We start from the raw sequence: 14,492 nt of genomic DNA, 5'->3' as shown, positions 1-14,492 counted from the left end.
GTGGCCAAGAACATCACATCTCAGTAAAAACTGAAAAAATATCAGTAAAATCTGAATGAAGCCTTTCTCCTCAGCCCTGAGACACACTGGAAGCTCAGTCTCTACAGCGAAACCCTGAGGCCAGTTTGCGTTCAAGAGTCAGCATCCTCCAAGGTCGCGCCCCAAACCGCCTTCCCTGCCTCCTTCTGTGGCCTCACTATCGTTAGGTGAACTATCCATATCGCGCCCCTCCCAGGCCCCGGTCCTCTCTTCTACCCAAATCCAGTCCACTTTTCGAGGTGAACACATTTTATCCTCAAAGCATCTCATGAGGTAGGTCTGAGTAACCCTGTTCTACGGTTGAGAAAACAGGCTGAGACTGAACGCTGTCTCCTCCAGTGTCAGCCCGCAAGGCGGAGACACGGTCTGAAGGCAAAGCAGCTCTGACTCCAATCCTGAAGCAAGAACACATGTGCTTTTTGGATGATTAGCTGATTCGCTTCACGTCCTCCTCACTCGTAAGGGTCTCTCGAGGTCTCTCAAGACCATAAGGGTCTCTTGAGGTCATGAGGGTCTCTCGGGGCCACGAGGGTCTCTGGAGGTTGCGAGGGTGTCTCGGCTTCACGAGGGTCTCTCGGGGCCGCGAGGGTCTCTGGGGGCCGCGAGGGTCTCTGGAGGTCGCGAGGGTCTCTTGGGCCCGCGAGGGTCTCTGGAGGTCGCGACGGTGTCTCGGGGTCACGAGGGTCTCTGGAGGTCGCCAGGGTCTCTCGGGGCCGCGAGGGTCTCTGGAGGTCACGAGGGTGTCTCAGGGTCGCGAGGGTCTCTGGAGGTCGCAAGGGTGTCTCGGCGTCGCGAGGGTCTCTGGGGGTCGCGAGGGTCTCTGGGGGCCGCGAGGGTCTCTGGAGGTCGCGACGGTGTCTCGGGGTCGCGAGGGTCTCTGGAGGTCGCCAGGGTCTCTCGGGGCCGCGAGGGTCTCTGGGGGCCGTGAGGGTCTCCGGAGGTAAGCCGGCCGAGAAGCCACCAGGAGCACCTCCGGGAGGCGGCCCAGCTCTCAGTCTGTCTCCAGGAACCGTCACTACACTTGCTGACAGACAGAGGCCCTGCAAGAGCGATCCTTTGAGGCAGAGCTCTTGGTGTGCTGGCTGAAAATCCTTGGACCTAGAAGTGCTTGAGATGACTTCTAAAGAAAGTCTCAACTGTGGAGAGCAGAGGTGGGCCTTTCCTTGCCTTTTTCAAGGGCACACTGAGTTGCTTCAGTTGTGTCCGACTCTTTGCGACCCTATGGATTGTAGCCCACCAGGCTCCTCAGTCCATGGATTCTCCAGGCAAGAATATGGAGTGGGTTGCCCTGCCCTCCTCCAGGTTATCTTCCCGACCCAGGGATCGAACCTGCACCCCAAGTCTCCTGCTGACAGGCGGGTTCTTCACCACTAGCACCGCCTCCTGCACATGGTGAAGAGCAGGCTAGATGGAAATTTATTTATTTATTTATTTTTTAGATGGAAATTTAAATGTTTAAGACAGGAGACCTGAGGAGGTCTACCTGCTTCTGACTCTGCCCAGAAGGGAATCCGTCATCTCTCCTTCAAGCTCTGTGTGACCCCGGGTACAGAGAACCAGAGCTGGTGATGCAGGAACTTGGAAACACAACAGCAGGTTCCCAGAGGGAGGAGGGCGAGGCTCTGCTGGACCCAGGGCGACTCTTACAGCCGAAGACCGTGGGGATTCTCCTCCGGAAAGAAGGGAGGGGCAGGTCGGGGGTGGGGCTCCATGGAGTGCACGGAAAGGGCTAAACTTCTAGAATGAATAATTGGTTGAGGTGGAGGGGGGAGATCAGATGAAAACAGGGGGAGTAGACCACCCACCAGAGAAGAAAAAAAGCTGCTCTGGACAAGCTGCCAAGAAAGAGACGCTTCCCCACGGTGAGAAAGCGGACAGCCTACCACATGGCATCAGTACTTAGTAGCCTGGAGGGTTAATTTTGACTCCAGGCTAAGACTTGAACTCCTGTCTTTGTTGTTATAATCGTACATAATGGCCTGCCTCAGAGAACCCTGCCCCTCTGCCTCTCTTAAACTAAAGAGCTCCAGTTTCGCTCCCAGGGAGGTACTGTGAGCCTGCCCACCTGTGAATGACCCCCTGCCCCACTGCCTCTCTTAAACTAAAGAGCTCCAGTTTCGCTCCCAGGGAGGTACCCTGAACCTGCCCACCTGTGTATGACCCTAAAGAAGCGAACGCATCCTTCTGCCTGGGGCTTGCCAGAATTAAATGGTCTCTGTACTGTGTTTCCTTACCCCTCCGTTTCTGATCCATAAATTTATATGGATCCATATCCATCAAAATCCATAAATGGGTATTTTGAGACACTAGTCTGCTCTTCTCTAGGTCAGCCAACTTGCCTAATAAAAGGAGTCCTCGCCTCAAGGCCTCATCTCTGGGGCTCACTGGCCGACTGTGCAGCGCACAGGGCGCACTCGGACCTGGTAGCGTTCTCAGGCTCTCCAGCCACGGGCCCCTCTCACCAACGCTCCTTGTGGCCTCTGAGCACCCTACACTTAGCTTTCTCTCACCAAATCCACACCCCACGCCAACCCAATCATCCCCGCACCCCTCATCACCTCCCACCCCAACAACCCGGGCACCACCACCGTCCCCACACACTTGACCTCGGACTTACAGTCCTTGAGGTCACCCTCAGAACGGCGGCCCCTCCGGCCAAGGAGCCTGGCTCTTACTGCCTCACGCCCTTCCCTGGCACAGTGCCCGCACCAGACACAGCTGGGCACCCCCAACACTCTTCCCCACTCCCACCTCTGATCACGGGGACCTCGAGGCTTCCCCCAGACTGCTCTGTCGCCATGGGAGGGAGGGAGACCATCCCCATCAGACCCATGTCTACTGAGTCCAGAGATGGCTCCTCGGGGGCTGATGGGCAGGATTAGGGGCTTCCCAGAATTAGTGGTGAAGAACTCACCCATCATTGCAAGAGACATTACATAGCATGATCCCTGGGTCAGGAAGATCCCCTGGAGGAGGGCATGGCTACCCACTCCAGTGTTCTTGCCTGGACAATCCCATGGACAGAGGAGCCTGGCGGGCCACAGTCCATGGGGTTGTAAAGAGTCAGACACGACTGAAGCGACTGAGCACAAAAGCATGCACAAGCGAATTAAACAGATTCACCAAGGTGCCCAAAGTCAACCGCACATGATGCAAAACCCAGATACACTTCACTCTAACTGAAAAGCTAAACTACTTACTGAACTCATATTTAACCAAGGACTCACTCACTACTGAAGGAAAAAAACTCAGTCTTTTCCAAAGAAACCTTTTGATGCAAATCAGTTCACTTCAATGAGCCAAAAGTGTATTTTCTTGAAGAGATACGCCTCTATACTACAACGCACAAATCTACAACAGTTAATTCAGCCACAGAACTCATAACAGAGTCAGTGCTATTGAAAGTTTTGATATATGTTCCCTAATTTGTCTTCCCAGTAAAGTCCGTGCCAGTCCACCACATGAGCGCTGAGACAGAGCCCTCCCCACACTGGCTAACAGTGGAGACTCTGCTCACTTGACCAGCCTTTTGAAAACCAAAGTCCCCCACTGCTGTGATCTGCACTCACGGGAACGCCCCTGGAATTGTTTCCCGTGTTCCTGGCCACTCGGGTTTGTTCTTTTGCTTGCTACCTATTCAGGTCCTCTGCCTGCTTTTCTAGGATGGGGGTCTTTTTCTGTCTGTCCTCCCAGATTCGTTGGGGTTTTTGTGTGTTGGTTTGTGGTTTGATTATGTAGGAATTTTACATTTTTCAGAAAGTCAAATCTGTGTCTGGCATTTCTTCAAGGTCTTGCTTGCAAAGGTGTTTTCCGTAGAATCAAAAGATGAAAAAAATGTATTTTCTCCCAGCTTTTAACAGGTTTAGTCTTAAAATTGAAAACATTGCTCTACCAAAACATCAGTATCATAAAAGACAAAAAGAGGGAGGGTGGTGGGAGAAGGAGCTGGTCCACATCAGAGCAGACGGGAGAGGCGTGCACTGACACTGTGACTTGTAACAAGAAACACACGTTTGGTCTTCTTCGCAAAGTGCTCCGAAAACTCCTGGAATTGCACAAATGATGGCAACAATAAAGCGAAAGGAGTGTCTGTTGTTGTTCATAAAGACCATTCCAGCCACACCTGCGTTTCCGTGAGTGGCTTTTGCAAAGCCCCAAGGATGGGGACTGCGGGCAGGGGAAGCACACAGAGAGGAGAGGGTTGGAACCCCCACCTCGGGAGGGGAGAGGGCCTGGAGGCTGAGCTAATCACTACCGGCCAATGCTCTGACCACCATGCCTAAGAGGCCTCCGTCAAACCCTGAACTGAGGGGCTCCGGGAGGGGAAGCCGAGAGGTGCTGGGAGGCGGCCCGCTTGGAGATGTGGAGGTGCTCTGTGCGCCCCACCCTGCTCCAGGCTTCTCCTCCACCACTGTTCCTGACTTGTATCCTTTTATGAAAAAACCAGAAATCTAGTGACTGCTTTCCTGAGTTCTGTGAGCCACTACGCAAAGTTATCAAAGCCCAGGAGTAGGAACCTCCAGTTTACAGCTGGCCAGTGGGAAAGACGGGTGATGACCTGAATTTGGGATCAGCATCTGAAGGGGGTGCAGACCCCGGCCCCTGTGGGGTCTGCGCTAATCACAGGCAGGTAGTGCTGGAATTAAGTTGCCGGACGCCAAACATCGGGGTTTGCTGGAGAGCTGAGTAGAAAAGCCTGTGCATCTGCTGTCAGAAGCTTCTGCAAGTGCTGAGGAGAGGAGACTCACTGTCTGATTTTCACGTGACAACTACATACAGATGTGATCCTAGCCTGCTGGGTGCTTAATGGAGAGGAAAAAACGCTCTAAAAGACATTTTTGGGTCAACTCTAAAATTGGAACACAAGCAAGCACTAGATGAAGTATTACATCAATGCTAATATTTACTGAAGTTGGTAACTAAACTGAGGTTATGTAAAAGAATATACGGGAATCCCCTGGCAGTCCAGAGGTTGTGGCAGGGGCTGGGGGGTGGGGGGGCGGCGGCGGCTGGGCAATGAGGATCCTGCAAGCTGTGCAGCACAGGCAAAAAAGTAACAAAAAACTTTTTATAAGAAAGAATATCCTGATTTTTAGAAAATATATACTTAAGTATTTTAAGAGGAAAAAGCCATGATATAAATGCATCTTATTCTCACATGATCCAGAAAAAGTATAATACATACAAATAGACACATACACACACAGACTCAGGTGTGATATGTGAGTGTGGGCGTGTGCACACACATGTGAGAGTACAGGACAAAGCAAACAGGGCAAAATGTTACCAACAGGTACATCTGGGCAAAAGATACATGGGATGTTCCTTGTTACTATTCTCACCACTTTTCTGTAAGCTTGAAAACATTTCCAAAGAAAAGTTTTTTAAAAAAAATCTTTCTTCCACCTGGAATTTGATAGTCAAACCTAAAGGACCCTGCTTTCATTTCAAACCGTCGTCCGAAAACTGTCGCCCGAAAAATCTTTCTTCCACCTGGAATTTGACAGTCAAACCTAAAGGACCCTGCTTTCATTTCAAACCGTCGTCCGAGATCCTGGCACAAAGCATCCACATAATTACCCAAGAATGACCAACCCCCAACTTGGGGCAGGCTCACTTCCAGCAGTGGTGTCCCTGCAGCGTCCACCACGCGGAGGGCGAGAGGCGCATCCAGGGCGGCAGGCTGACCACCGTGCGTCTCCCCGGCGGGGCGGTGGTCACGGTGCAGTAGGTCAGAACGCAGACGCCAGGGGGCCACAGCCACCCGCTAGGGACCCCAGCGCCGCGCCTCGCCGAACGGGCCGTGACCTTCGCGCCTCCAGCCCTGGCCCCCAGTAAGCACCTCCTCCTCTCGGGACAGCCCGGTCCTCGGGCCCTGCGGCGGGGCCAGAGCACGGCTCGTTCCTCTGGACCGGACAGAAAGCAAGCGGCACGGCATCTAGGGGATGCGCAAGCTGCTCAAATACGTATTCGGTTCCTGGAAATCTGAGGTCAAGGCTAGAAGAGATCAAATGAAGTCCTTCAATGACAGCTTCCGACCACACGCAAAAGTCTCCTAATTTAAAAGTAGTTTCCTGTAACAGAAAAGAATCCGCAACACTATAGAGATGGATGGATAGATGGGTAGGCAGGTAGAGGGACAACTGAATCACTCTGCTGTACACCTAAACTAGCACAACGTGGTAAGCCTTCATAGTCAAATACTTCAGTAAAAAAAAAATTTTTAATGAAAGAATTTAAAAAATAAAAATGGTTTCATCTTCAGTAACCTCACATCTGGAATGGAGAAAAAGGGTCATTTAAGAGTAAGAACCCTCTAGAGAGCTCAATCCAAAGGAATATGTGAACCATGTCGGTGGGTGTGTGTGTGTGTGTCAGGCATTGCGACCCCATGGACTGGAGCCTGTCAGGCTCCTCTGCCCATGGAATTCTCCAGGGAAGCATACTGGAGTGGCTTGCCATTCTCTGCTCTAAGGGATTTTCCTGACCCAGGGACCAAATCCACATCTCCTGCATTGCAGATGGATTCTTTACCAGCTGAACCACCGGGGAAACCCAAGAACCACATTTAACCACATTTAAATATTCTAGCAACCACGTTAACATTTTCTAACAATAGGTGTTCAAAGAACATGTTAATTAAAACTATCTGGCCAAACCACACAGTTTGCAGGATCTTTGCCCCCCGACCAGGGGCTGAACTTCTGCCCCCTGCAGTGCAAGCAGGCAGCCAACCTCTGGAGCACCAAGGAAGCCCCTAGGAACCACTTTTACAAAGGTAAAAAGAAACAGGTGAAGTCAATTGTAATACACTGTATCTAACCTGCTGCTGCTGCTAAGTCGCTTCAGCCATGTCCCACTCTGTGCCACCCCACAGATGGCAGCCCACCAGGCTCTGCCATCCCTGGGATTCTCCAGGCAAGAACACTGGAGTGGGTTGCCATTTCCTTCTCCAATGCATGAAAGTGAAAAGTGAAAGTGAAGTCGCTCAGTCCTATCCGACTCTTAGCGACCCCATGGACTGCAGCCTACCAGGCTCTTCCGTCCATGGGGACACCAAATTATCTCAATGCATACTCAATATTAAAATATTTTAAATTCTTTTCTCATATTAAGTCTTCAAGATTGGTTTGCATTCTCCACGGGCAGCACATTTCAACTGGAACAGCCACCTTTCAAGTCTGGTCATCAGTCACACATGGCTAGCAGCTACCACTCGGCATAGATCAGGTACCGATCATGAACCATAAAAACCCTTCTGTGAATAAACTCCACCAGCCATCTTTTTAGTGGCAGTGAATGCAATGGATATTTTAGCAAAAATCCAGTGATACCCAAGGAACTAAACATACCAGGAACTAGGGAAAAACTCAATCCCCTTCATGTCAGTTGAGTTGAGTTCAGTTGCTCAGTCGTTTCCAACTCTTTGCAACCCCATGAACCGCAGGATGCCAGGCCTCCCTATCCATCACCAACTCCCAGAGTCCACCCAAACCCATGTCCATCGAGTCAGTGATGCCATCCAACCATCTCAGCCTTTGTCGTCCCCTTCTCCTCTTGCCCTCAATCCTTCCCAGCATCAGCGTCTTTTCAAATGAGTCAGCTCTTCACATCAGGTGGCCAAAGTATTGGAGTTTCAGCTTCAACATCAGTCCTTCCAATGAACACCCAGGACCGATCTCCTTTAGGATGGGCTGGTTGGATCTCCTCCCAGTCCAAGGGACTCTCAAGAGTCTTCTCCAACACCACAGTTCAAAAGCATCAATTCTTTGGCACTCAGCTTTCTTTATAGTCCAACTCTCCCATCCATACATGACCACTGGAAAAACCATTGCCTTGACGAGACAGACCTTTGTTGGCAAAGTAATGTCTCTGCTTTTGAATATGCTATCTAGGTTAATCATAACTTTCCTTCCAAGGAGTAAGCATCTTTTAATTTCATGGCTGCAATCACCATCTGCAGTGATTTTGGAGCCCAGAAAAATAAACTCAGCCACTGTTTCCCATCTATTTGCCACGAAGTGATGGGACAGGATGCCATGATCTTAGTATTCTGAATGTTGACCTTTAAGCCAACTTTTTCACTCTCTTCTTTCACTTTCATCAAGAGGCTCTTTAGTTCCTCTTCACTTTCTGCCATAAGGGTGGTGTCATCTGCATATATGAAGTTATTGCGATTTCTCCCAGCAATCTTGATTCCAGCTTGTGCTTCCTCCAGCCCAGCGTTTCTCATGATGTACTCTGCATATAAGTTAAATAAGCAGGGTGACAATGTACAGCCTTGATGTACTCCTTTTCCTATTTGGAACCAGTCTGTTGTTCCATGTCCATTTCTAACTGTTGCTTCCTGACCTGCATACAGGTTTCTCAAGAGGCAGGTCAGGTGGTCTGGTATTCCCATCTCCTTCAGAATTTTCCACAGTTTATTGTGATCCACACAGTCAAAGGCTTTGGCATAGTCAACAAAGCAGAAACTGATGTTTTTTTGGAACTCTCTTGCTTTTTCGATGATCCAACTGATGTTGGCAATTTGATCTCTGGCTCCTCTGCCTTTTCTAAAACCAGCTTGAACGTCTGGAAGTTCACGGGCACGTATTGCTGAAGCCTGGCTTGGAGAATTTTGAGCACTACTTTACTAGCATGTGAGATGAGTGCAGTTGTGCGGTAGTTTGAGCATTCTTTGGCATTGCCTTGCTTTGGGATTGGAATGAAAACTGACCTTTTCCAGTCCTGTGGCCACTGCTGAGTTTTTCAAATTTGCTGAAATATTGAGTGCAGCACTTTCACAGCATCATCTTTTAGGATTTGAAATATCTCAACTGGAATTCCATCACCTCCACTAGCTTTGTTCGTAGTGATGCTTCCTAAGGCCCACTTGATTTCGCATTCCAGGATGTCTGGCTCTAGGTGAGTGATCACATCATCGTGATTATCTGGGTCGTGAAGATCTTTTTTGTACAGTTCTTCTGTGTGTTCTTACCATTTCTTCTTAATATCTTCTGCTTCTGTTAGGTCCCTACCATTTCTGTCCTTTATGGAGCCCATCTTTGCATGAAATATTCCCTTGGTATCTCTAATTTTCTTGAAGAGATCTCTAGTCTTTCCCAGTCTGTTGTTTTCCTCTATTTCTTTCCATTGATTGCTGAGGAAGTCTTTCTTATCTCTCCTTGCTATTCTTTGGAACTCTGCATTTAAATGGGAATATCTTTCCTTTTCTCCTTTGCCTTTAGCTTCTCTTCTTTTCTCAGCTATTTGTAAGGCCTCCTCAGACAACCATTTTGCTTTTTCGCATTTCTTTTTCTTGGGGATGGTCTTGATTCCTGTCTCCTGTACAATGTCATGAACCTCCATCCATAGTTCTTCAGGCACTCTATCAGATCTAGTCCCTTAAATCTATTTCTCACTTCCACTGTATAATTGTAAGGGATTTGATTTAGGTCATACCTGAATGGTCTAGTGGTTTTCTCCACTTTCTTCAATTTCAGTCTGAATTTGACAATAAGGAGTTCATGATCCGAGCCACAGTCAGCTCCTGGTCTTGTTTTGCCTTCATGTCCGTCCAGCACAGAAAAGCAACAATGGTTAGAGGACCACAGTTAAACGAGGTGAGCACTGCTGCAGTGCAGCTACAGGGAGGTCTGGATTCTCTGTACCAAGGGCTGGGTTAGCCAGGACACAGAGGCGAGTCAGGCTCCCCTGCGGGGAAGGACGGAAGGTCAAGGCCAGCGCTGTGCGCCTCCACATGCAAGGCAGAGGGGAGGACGGGCCGGCAGGCACCTTACCCTCACACACTCAGCCCAGGGGGCTCCGTCCTGAGAGGAACAGGCGCCCAGTGGGCTGAAGCAGAAGAGCATGCCCGGATTTGACTGCGAGGACACGACTGACCACGCACACGCACGCCTGTGTGGGAAGCCAGGTGTGCAAGAAGAGACTCAGCTCCCGGTGCTGCAGCAGGTGTGAGCACAGGACCGGCTGGTGCGAGGGGCGCTCAGAGCAATCCCCCAGGACTTCAGGACCCCGGGGGCTCAGAGAGATCCCCCAGGACTTCAGGACCCCAGGCGCTCAGAGCAATCCCAGGACTTCAGGACCCTGGGGCTCAGAGCAATCCCCCAGGACTTCAGGACCCCGGGGGCTCAAAGCAATCCCAGGACTTCAGGACCTCAGGGTGCTGGGAAAGTAATGATATACCAAGTGAGCACAAAATGCTACCAGCTTTATCCCTGAATCCTGCCACAGACTCACAGCTCCCGACAACTCTGAGGCCATGGAGAAAGCGTACAGAAAAACAGGGGCCCCTTCCCGAGAGGAATAAGCAGACTTGGTCCAGGTGGCTGTGTCTGTGTTTGGCTGGGCCCCACATGTCAGTCACGTGGCATCTGCCAGGGACACGTGTACACAAGGCCCGGGGTACCAGGTGGTGTGGGGCTCGCGATGTGGTGGGAACACAGAGGAGGGCTTGGTCCCCTGTGATTCCAGGCAGGACCCTGTGAGGCTCCCGGGCAGGAGAGCCTTCCCGTGTCCCCATCTCTTGCTTACAGGAACAGGTTTCATTCCTCCTCTATGACCTTCCAGAAATTACAAACAGCAGGTTCAAACAGCTGCTAGTCAGGGAAGGGAGGGGATGCGAGGCAAGGGAGGAGCAGTCAGAAAGAAGGCGGCCTGGAGGCAGGGTCCCAGGACCCCTCACGCGGTACACAGCAGTGACTCTGAGCGGCTTTCAGCTATGAAACCCCCACCACGTGGGAGAAGTTAGGTGTTTGCTGCCCGTAAGCATGCAGACCCCAGAGCAGCTGGAACAAGGCTTTTGATGGCAACTCCCGATGACCTCGCCACCAACCAATCGGAAGAAGGTCCTCCAGCTGATGGATCCCTCTGAACCATTACTGTAAAACTTCGCGCTACCTGCCAGGTGGAAACACACAGTTTTTAGGGCATTAGCCTGCTGTGTCCCCTTTTGCCTGACAAATCAATAAAGCTATTCTCTGCTACTTCACCCAAAACTCTTTCCAAAATTTCCAAAATCTCCAAATCTCCAAAAGTTTCCGAGATTTAATTTGATGTTGGTGTACAAACGCCAGATCAGCTTCAACAGTCCATTAGAAAGATACAGGTGGTAAGCTACGCGGTGAGATGCTTCATGCTGCTCAAGAAACAAGTCTGGTGTAACTGTTAATGCTGGTCTTTACTTTGCTTGGAAGTTTCTACCGTAAACAAGCAGGTAAGCAGAGATAACCACAAGTGAAAGTGGAAGTCACTCAGTCGTGTCCGACTCTTTGCAACCCCATGGACTACACGGTCCATGGAATTCTCCAGGCCAGAATACTGGAGTGGGCAGCCCTTCCCTTCTCCAGGGGATCTTCCCAGGGATCGAACCCCGGTCGAATAAACACCAATTTCCACTTTTTTGATGTTTAAATACATGTGTGTATCAGGAAAATCTGATGGCATTAACAGAACAATCAGGGGCTTCCCTGACGGCGCCGTGGTCTTCAGTCCTGGTCTGGGAGGACCGCACATACCGCAGGGTGACTGAGCTCAGGAGCCGCAACTACTGAGCCCTGCTCCAGAGATGGCGCTCGGCAACAGGAGACGCCACCCCAGTGCGAGGCCTGAGCGTCACAGCCGGAGAGGAGCCCCCGCTCGGGAACTGGAAAAAGGCCCACACGGCAAGGAAGACTCAGCTCAGCCAAAGATAAATAAATTAAAAAACAAAACAATAAGAAATCTCCATAAACCTGTAAAACATTATCACTACTCAAATTTAATAAGCAGTATGTCTCAGCACAGTTCACAACAACAGACTCCAAAAGACAACAAAAATCCCAGTTGTGTTGTGATCACAATGGGTGTTTCCTCGTGTCCTGGTCATAGAAGGAGGCTGCCACTTAAACAAGCAGTCCCAAAATAAGAAATTCTGATTAATACTAAAGTAAGGAGATGTGTTGGGCCAACCGAAGTGCTCTGTTAGGCCCCTTTGTCAAACTTTGGATGTAATTATAACAATCCCAAATATCAAATAACTTCAGAGAATGGAATAGAATGTTCTGGGCCTACGCCATCCAACAGAAATACAATGCTGACACACATGATTTTAAGTTTTCCAGTAGCAACATTAAAGAAAAAAGAAACAGGTGAGATTAAATTGAAGAATATTTATACATTTTATTAACCAAATATATCCAAAATATCATTTCACCATGTAATCAAAATTAATGAAATATCTCACTTTTTCTCATACAAAACCTTCAACATTTGGCCTGGATTTCACACCTACAGCTCATCTCAATTTGGAGCAGCTACAATTCAAATGCTCATTAGACAAATGTAGCAAGCTCCATTCTGTGGTGAAGATTCTAAACAGCAAAGTGGTTAGGGGGCAGGTAACCTGCCCAGCCAGGCCTAGAGTCGCTTCTAACTCCCGACCAAACGTTCTGTGTAATCAGACTGTGGGCCCTGCGATTTACACCCAGGAGACACAGAGAGTATCAAATTAAGGCAGGCCAAGGATGCCCGGGGTGCAAGTCACTGTCAAGAGACCGTGTGAAATCAGAGCTCACTGTCAAAAGAGCGTGTCTGGCTGAACCAAGGGACACCCAACAGCAAATCAACAGAGCAGACCCTATCAATCAGTAGGCCTGGATGCTTTGTTTTGACAAGTCTGAGAACATTACACGTATTGTAGGATCCAAATTCCCCAGGCTCAGAATAGTGACTGTGAAAACAGCACGGTGCACACAGATGGAAAGGTTTTGAAAATTCAAGCTTCCATGACACCCTGACCCTCTACACTGTTGTTAATACTTAAGAAGTAATCGGGGTGGACAAAAACCCGCCTGCCAATGCAGGGGAGCCGGGTTCGATCCCTGGCCTGGGAAGATCCTGCATGCAGCAGCAACCACTGCAGCCCGTGAGCCTAGAGCCCACGCTCTGCAACAGGAGAGGCTCCACAGTGGCAAGCCCACACTCTGCAGGCCAGCCCCGCTCAGCACAACTAGAGAGCCCGCACACAGCGATGAAGACCCAGCACCGCCAAAGACAAAGAAATCATAAAGAAAAAGAAGCAATCTGCAGGAATCAGAAAAGATGCCTTGCTTAAAAGAAAACACTCTGGCCCAAAAAAGGGAGAGAGGGAAACTGTCACATGTTAATCATTGTTAAAGCTGGGTGACGGATACAAGGCTCTTTATTATATTAAATGATCCTTCCTTCCTTTACGTATACATGAAAGTTTCCACAATAATAAGTTTTTTTAAAAAAAGGTAGGGAGGAGGGAGGGGGGCATAGCCCTCTTTCTAAAAGAGGAAGCTTCCTAGTGTCAGAGCCCTGACACCAGGACAAATAAACAGACTCCGGCATTCTGGTGATAATCCCAAGAGCACTTGAACATGTGCAGACGTTTCAATTTTAAGGAAGTGACCGAATGCGGAGCAGAAGGAAGGAAAGAGGGAAAATATTTTTTAAATGCCCACAACCCCAACGCCCTCAGAAAACCACTGTCAGCAGCAACTCAACATACACCCTCTGGACAATCCAGTCTGTTTACTGAAACGTGTATCACGGCCTCCGGCCTGATCATAGGCGATGTGCAGGGCTGCTCTCCAGGCGGCCACCCCCGCTTCAGGAAGCGCCGCCTTCCAGGTGGTTCTCAGTGGGAGGGTCAAACTCTGGGCCGGGCAAGTGACGGATACTTGTATGACACAGCCCCTCCTCTGAAGACTTAAATCCCCAACCAGGGCAGGGCAGTGGCTGTTGTTCAGTCCCTGAGTGTGTCCCACTCTTTGCAACCCCAGGGACTGCAGCACACCCAGCTCCTGTCCTACACTACCTCCTGGAGTTCGCTCAGATTCCTGTCCGCCGAGTCGGTGATGCCATCCAACCATCTCATCCTCTGCTGCCCTCTCCTTTGGCCTTCAGTCTTTCCCAGCATCAGGGTCTTTCCCGATGAGTGGGCTCTTTGCATCAAGTGGCCAAACCACTGAAGCATCAGCATCAGTCCTTCCAATGAATATTTAGAGCTGATTTCCTTTAGACTTGACCAGTGTGATCTCCCTGCAGTTCAAGGGACTCTCAAGAGACTTCTCCAGGTAGTGGATGGGAATCATCCAGGGTCCTGGACAGAGGACTTTGAATTCCTGCAGCCGGGATCCCAGGACCCAACTGACTCCGAATTTCTCTGTCTCCAGCTTGTGAAAGCAACCAGTACCCTTCTTACAAACACGGTTTCTCCTTTAAGCTGGACAGAGTTCCCATCCATTGTTTGAAGTGAAGAACTCCAACAAGAGGAATAAGGAATCCTCCCCAGCGACTGTGCTGAAATTTTGATTGGAGTTAATTCATTTACTCCTCAAACATGCCCATGAGGTAAATACTACCACTGACTCCATTTCAGAACTGAAAAACTAGAGATCCAGGCAAATTAAATAATATGTCCCAGCTTACAGCTACTGGTTGTT

General features: G+C 49.7%; 1 protein-coding gene across 1 annotated transcript in view; it reads right to left on the bottom strand.

Annotated features, from left to right (window-relative positions):
• KAT2B (lysine acetyltransferase 2B) overlaps nt 1-14,492 on the bottom strand; it is a 98,606-nt gene that overhangs the window by 54,722 nt on the left and 29,392 nt on the right.

The sequence above is a fragment of the Bos javanicus genome, chromosome 1 (assembly GCF_032452875.1).
Source record: "Bos javanicus breed banteng chromosome 1, ARS-OSU_banteng_1.0, whole genome shotgun sequence".
Classification (NCBI taxonomy): domain Eukaryota; kingdom Metazoa; phylum Chordata; class Mammalia; order Artiodactyla; family Bovidae; genus Bos; species Bos javanicus.
The sequence above is the reverse complement of the archived record's forward strand: the minus strand, read 5'-3'. Positions and strand labels throughout refer to the sequence as shown.